Raw genomic sequence first — 7,500 nt, forward strand, 5'->3', positions numbered from 1 at the left:
TATCGTACGAACGCCGTGAAACTTCCACAGGCTTTTTCAGCAGATTTGCACGTGCACTCAAAAAAGTCAAAATTTTTACACATAGACCCCATCAAACGGGAGAAATTGGCCGGGATTGCTCTCATGTGCGTTACGGGGCATCGTTTCTCTCGCTCCGAATTCCATCGAGCTGGGAAATCGCTCATTTTTGCGTCGCCAAATATCGTACGAACGCCGTGAAACTTCCACAGGCTTTTTCAGCAGATTTGCACGTGCACTCAAAAAAGTCAAAATTTTTACACATAGACCCCATCAAACGGGAGAAATTGGCCGGGATTGCTCTCATGTGCGTTACGGGGCATCGTTTCTCTCGCGCCGAATTCCATCGAGCTGGGAAATCGCTCATTTTTGCGTCGCCAAATATCGTACGAACGCCGTGAAACTTCCACAGGCTTTTTCAGCAGATTGGCACGTGCACTCAAAAAAGTCAAAATTTGTACACATAGACCCCATCAAACGGGAGAAATTGGCCGGGATTGCTCTCATGTGCGTTACGGGGCATCGTTTCTCTCGCTCCGAATTCCATCGAGCTGGGAAATCGCTCATTTTTGCGTCGCCAAATATCGTACGAACGCCGTGAAACTTCCACAGGCTTTTCCAGCAGATTTGCACCTGCACTCAAAAAAGTCAAAATTTTTACACATAGACCCCATCAAACGGGAGAAATTGGCCCGGATTGCTCTCATGTGCGTTACGGGGCATCGTTTCTCTCGCGCCGAATTCTCTCGAGCTGGGAAATCGCTCATTTTTGCGTCGCCAAATATCGTACGAACGCCGTGAAACTTCCACAGGCTTTTTCAGCAGATTTGCACGTGCACTCAAAAAAGTCAAAATTTTTACACATAGACCCCATCAAACGGGAGAAATTGGCCCGGATTGCTCTCATGTGCGTTACGGGGCATCGTTTCTGTCGCGCCGAATTCCATCGAGCTGGGAAATCGCTCATTTTTGCGTCGCCAAATATCGTACGAACGCCGTGAAACTTCCACAGGCTTTTTCAGCAGATTTGCACGTGCACTCAAAAAAGTCAAAATTTGTACACATAGACCCCATCAAACGGGAGAAATTGGCCCGGATTGCTCTCATGTGCGTTACGGGGCATCGTTTCTCTCGCGCCGAATTCTCTCGAGCTGGGAAATCGCTCATTTTTGCGTCGCCAAATATCGTACGAACGCCGTGAAACTTCCACAGGCTTTTTCAGCAGATTTGCACGTGCACTCAAAAAAGTCAAAATTTTTACACATAGACCCCATCAAACGGGAGAAATTGGCCCGGATTGCTCTCATGTGCGTTACGGGGCATCGTTTCTGTCGCGCCGAATTCCATCGAGCTGGGAAATCGCTCATTTTTGCGTCGCCAAATATCGTACGAACGCCGTGAAACTTCCACAGGCTTTTCCAGCAGATTTGCACGTGCACTCAAAAAAGTCAAAATTTTTACACATAGACCCCATCAAACGGGAGAAATTGGCCGGGATTGCTCTCATGTGCGTTACGGGGCATCGTTTCTCTCGCGCCGAATTCCATCGAGCTGGGAAATCGCTCATTTTTGCGTCGCCAAATATCGTACGAACGCCGTGAAACTTCCACAGGCTTTTCCAGCAGATTTGCACGTGCACTCAAAAAAGTCAAAATTTTTACACATAGACCCCATCAAACGGGAGAAATTGGCCCGGATTGCTCTCATGTGCGTTACGGGGCATCGTTTCTCTCGCGCCGAATTCTCTCGAGCTGGGAAATCGCTCATTTTTGCGTCGCCAAATATCGTACGAACGCCGTGAAACTTCCACAGGCTTTTTCAGCAGATTTGCACCTGCACTCCAAAAAGTCAAAATTTTTACACATAGACCCCATCAAACGGGAGAAATTGGCCCGGATTGCTCTCATGTGCGTTACGGGGCATCGTTTCTCTCGCTCCGAATTCCATCGAGCTTGGAAATCGCTCATTTTTGCGTCGCCAAATATCGTACGAACGCCGTGAAACTTCCACAGGCTTTTCCAGCAGATTTGCACCTGCACTCAAAAAAGTCAAAATTTTTACACATAGACCCCATCAAACGGGAGAAATTGGCCCGGATTGCTCTCATGTGCGTTACGGGGCATCGTTTCTGTCGCGCCGAATTCCATCGAGCTGGGAAATCGCTCATTTTTGCGTCGCCAAATATCGTACGAACGCCGTGAAACTTCCACAGGCTTTTCCAGCAGATTGGCACGTGCACTCAAAAAAGTCAAAATTTGTACACATAGACCCCATCAAACGGGAGAAATTGGCCGGGATTGCTCTCATGTGCGTTACGGGGCATCGTTTCTCTCGCTCCGAATTCCATCGAGCTGGGAAATCGCTCATTTTTGCGTCGCCAAATATCGTACGAACGCCGTGAAACTTCCACAGGCTTTTTCAGCAGATTTGCACGTGCACTCAAAAAAGTCAAAATTTGTACACATAGACCCCATCAAACGGGAGAAATTGGCCCGGATTGCTCTCATGTGCGTTACGGGGCATCGTTTCTCTCGCGCCGAATTCCATCGAGCTGGGAAATCGCTCATTTTTGCGTCGCCAAATATCGTACGAACGCCGTGAAACTTCCACAGGCTTTTCCAGCAGATTTGCACCTGCACTCAAAAAAGTCAAAATTTTTACACATAGACCCCATCAAACGGGAGAAATTGGCCCGGATTGCTCTCATGTGCGTTACGGGGCATCGTTTCTCTCGCGCCGAATTCTCTCGAGCTGGGAAATCGCTCATTTTTGCGTCGCCAAATATCGTACGAACGCCGTGAAACTTCCACAGGCTTTTTCAGCAGATTTGCACCTGCACTCAAAAAAGTCAAAATTTTTACACATAGACCCCATCAAACGGGAGAAATTGGCCCGGATTGCTCTCATGTGCGTTACGGGGCATCGTTTCTCTCGCGCCGAATTCCATCGAGCTGGGAAATCGCTCATTTTTGCGTCGCCAAATATCGTACGAACGCCGTGAAACTTCCACAGGCTTTTTCAGCAGATTTGCACGTGCACTCAAAAAAGTCAAAATTTTTACACATAGACCCCATCAAACGGGAGAAATTGGCCCGGATTGCTCTCATGTGCGTTACGGGGCATCGTTTCTCTCGCGCCGAATTCTCTCGAGCTGGGAAATCGCTCATTTTTGCGTCGCCAAATATCGTACGAACGCCGTGAAACTTCCACAGGCTTTTTCAGCAGATTTGCACGTGCACTCAAAAAAGTCAAAATTTGTACACATAGACCCCATCAAACGGGAGAAATTGGCCGGGATTGCTCTCATGTGCGTTACGGGGCATCGTTTCTCTCGCTCCGAATTCCATCGAGCTGGGAAATCGCTCATTTTTGCGTCGCCAAATATCGTACGAACGCCGTGAAACTTCCACAGGCTTTTTCAGCAGATTTGCACGTGCACTCAAAAAAGTCAAAATTTTTACACATAGACCCCATCAAACGGGAGAAATTGGCCGGGATTGCTCTCATGTGCGTTACGGGGCATCGTTTCTCTCGCGCCGAATTCCATCGAGCTGGGAAATCGCTCATTTTTGCGTCGCCAAATATCGTACGAACGCCGTGAAACTTCCACAGGCTTTTCCAGCAGATTTGCACCTGCACTCAAAAAAGTCAAAATTTTTACACATAGACCCCATCAAACGGGAGAAATTGGCCCGGATTGCTCTCATGTGCGTTACGGGGCATCGTTTCTCTCGCTCCGAATTCCATCGAGCTTGGAAATCGCTCATTTTTGCGTCGCCAAATATCGTACGAACGCCGTGAAACTTCCACAGGCTTTTCCAGCAGATTTGCACCTGCACTCAAAAAAGTCAAAATTTTTACACATAGACCCCATCAAACGGGAGAAATTGGCCGGGATTGCTCTCATGTGCGTTACGGGGCATCGTTTCTCTCGCTCCGAATTCCATCGAGCTGGGAAATCGCTCATTTTTGCGTCGCCAAATATCGTACGAACGCCGTGAAACTTCCACAGGCTTTTTCAGCAGATTTGCACGTGCACTCAAAAAAGTCAAAATTTGTACACATAGACCCCATCAAACGGGAGAAATTGGCCCGGATTGCTCTCATGTGCGTTACGGGGCATCGTTTCTCTCGCGCCGAATTCCATCGAGCTGGGAAATCGCTCATTTTTGCGTCGCCAAATATCGTACGAACGCCGTGAAACTTCCACAGGCTTTTCCAGCAGATTTGCACCTGCACTCAAAAAAGTCAAAATTTTTACACATAGACCCCATCAAACGGGAGAAATTGGCCCGGATTGCTCTCATGTGCGTTACGGGGCATCGTTTCTCTCGCGCCGAATTCTCTCGAGCTGGGAAATCGCTCATTTTTGCGTCGCCAAATATCGTACGAACGCCGTGAAACTTCCACAGGCTTTTTCAGCAGATTTGCACCTGCACTCAAAAAAGTCAAAATTTTTACACATAGACCCCATCAAACGGGAGAAATTGGCCCGGATTGCTCTCATGTGCGTTACGGGGCATCGTTTCTCTCGCGCCGAATTCCATCGAGCTGGGAAATCGCTCATTTTTGCGTCGCCAAATATCGTACGAACGCCGTGAAACTTCCACAGGCTTTTTCAGCAGATTTGCACGTGCACTCAAAAAAGTCAAAATTTTTACACATAGACCCCATCAAACGGGAGAAATTGGCCCGGATTGCTCTCATGTGCGTTACGGGGCATCGTTTCTCTCGCGCCGAATTCTCTCGAGCTGGGAAATCGCTCATTTTTGCGTCGCCAAATATCGTACGAACGCCGTGAAACTTCCACAGGCTTTTTCAGCAGATTTGCACGTGCACTCAAAAAAGTCAAAATTTGTACACATAGACCCCATCAAACGGGAGAAATTGGCCGGGATTGCTCTCATGTGCGTTACGGGGCATCGTTTCTCTCGCTCCGAATTCCATCGAGCTGGGAAATCGCTCATTTTTGCGTCGCCAAATATCGTACGAACGCCGTGAAACTTCCACAGGCTTTTTCAGCAGATTTGCACGTGCACTCAAAAAAGTCAAAATTTTTACACATAGACCCCATCAAACGGGAGAAATTGGCCGGGATTGCTCTCATGTGCGTTACGGGGCATCGTTTCTCTCGCGCCGAATTCCATCGAGCTGGGAAATCGCTCATTTTTGCGTCGCCAAATATCGTACGAACGCCGTGAAACTTCCACAGGCTTTTCCAGCAGATTTGCACCTGCACTCAAAAAAGTCAAAATTTTTACACATAGACCCCATCAAACGGGAGAAATTGGCCCGGATTGCTCTCATGTGCGTTACGGGGCATCGTTTCTCTCGCTCCGAATTCCATCGAGCTTGGAAATCGCTCATTTTTGCGTCGCCAAATATCGTACGAACGCCGTGAAACTTCCACAGGCTTTTCCAGCAGATTTGCACCTGCACTCAAAAAAGTCAAAATTTTTACACATAGACCCCATCAAACGGGAGAAATTGGCCCGGATTGCTCTCATGTGCGTTACGGGGCATCGTTTCTCTCGCGCCGAATTCTCTCGAGCTGGGAAATCGCTCATTTTTGCGTCGCCAAATATCGTACGAACGCCGTGAAACTTCCACAGGCTTTTTCAGCAGATTTGCACCTGCACTCAAAAAAGTCAAAATTTGTACACATAGACCCCATCAAACGGGAGAAATTGGCCCGGATTGCTCTCATGTGCGTTACGGGGCATCGTTTCTCTCGCTCCGAATTCCATCGAGCTTGGAAATCGCTCATTTTTGCGTCGCCAAATATCGTACGAACGCCGTGAAACTTCCACAGGCTTTTCCAGCAGATTTGCACCTGCACTCAAAAAAGTCAAAATTTTTACACATAGACCCCATCAAACGGGAGAAATTGGCCCGGATTGCTCTCATGTGCGTTACGGGGCATCGTTTCTGTCGCGCCGAATTCCATCGAGCTGGGAAATCGCTCATTTTTGCGTCGCCAAATATCGTACGAACGCCGTGAAACTTCCACAGGCTTTTCCAGCAGATTGGCACGTGCACTCAAAAAAGTCAAAATTTGTACACATAGACCCCATCAAACGGGAGAAATTGGCCGGGATTGCTCTCATGTGCGTTACGGGGCATCGTTTCTCTCGCTCCGAATTCCATCGAGCTGGGAAATCGCTCATTTTTGCGTCGCCAAATATCGTACGAACGCCGTGAAACTTCCACAGGCTTTTTCAGCAGATTTGCACCTGCACTCAAAAAAGTCAAAATTTTTACACATAGACCCCATCAAACGGGAGAAATTGGCCCGGATTGCTCTCATGTGCGTTACGGGGCATCGTTTCTCTCGCGCCGAATTCCATCGAGCTGGGAAATCGCTCATTTTTGCGTCGCCAAATATCGTACGAACGCCGTGAAACTTCCACAGGCTTTTTCAGCAGATTTGCACGTGCACTCAAAAAAGTCAAAATTTGTACACATAGACCCCATCAAACGGGAGAAATTGGCCCGGATTGCTCTCATGTGCGTTACGGGGCATCGTTTCTCTCGCGCCGAATTCTCTCGAGCTGGGAAATCGCTCATTTTTGCGTCGCCAAATATCGTACGAACGCCGTGAAACTTCCACAGGCTTTTTCAGCAGATTTGCACGTGCACTCAAAAAAGTCAAAATTTGTACACATAGACCCCATCAAACGGGAGAAATTGGCCGGGATTGCTCTCATGTGCGTTACGGGGCATCGTTTCTCTCGCTCCGAATTCCATCGAGCTGGGAAATCGCTCATTTTTGCGTCGCCAAATATCGTACGAACGCCGTGAAACTTCCACAGGCTTTTTCAGCAGATTTGCACGTGCACTCAAAAAAGTCAAAATTTTTACACATAGACCCCATCAAACGGGAGAAATTGGCCGGGATTGCTCTCATGTGCGTTACGGGGCATCGTTTCTCTCGCGCCGAATTCCATCGAGCTGGGAAATCGCTCATTTTTGCGTCGCCAAATATCGTACGAACGCCGTGAAACTTCCACAGGCTTTTCCAGCAGATTTGCACCTGCACTCAAAAAAGTCAAAATTTTTACACATAGACCCCATCAAACGGGAGAAATTGGCCCGGATTGCTCTCATGTGCGTTACGGGGCATCGTTTCTCTCGCTCCGAATTCCATCGAGCTTGGAAATCGCTCATTTTTGCGTCGCCAAATATCGTACGAACGCCGTGAAACTTCCACAGGCTTTTCCAGCAGATTTGCACCTGCACTCAAAAAAGTCAAAATTTTTACACATAGACCCCATCAAACGGGAGAAATTGGCCCGGATTGCTCTCATGTGCGTTACGGGGCATCGTTTCTCTCGCGCCGAATTCTCTCGAGCTGGGAAATCGCTCATTTTTGCGTCGCCAAATATCGTACGAACGCCGTGAAACTTCCACAGGCTTTTTCAGCAGATTTGCACCTGCACTCAAAAAAGTCAAAATTTTTACACATAGACCCCATCAAACGGG

Source organism: Lampetra planeri, unplaced genomic scaffold (assembly GCF_965212315.1).
Source record: "Lampetra planeri unplaced genomic scaffold, kcLamPlan1.2.h2 scaffold_1105, whole genome shotgun sequence".
NCBI lineage: Eukaryota > Metazoa > Chordata > Hyperoartia > Petromyzontiformes > Petromyzontidae > Lampetra > Lampetra planeri.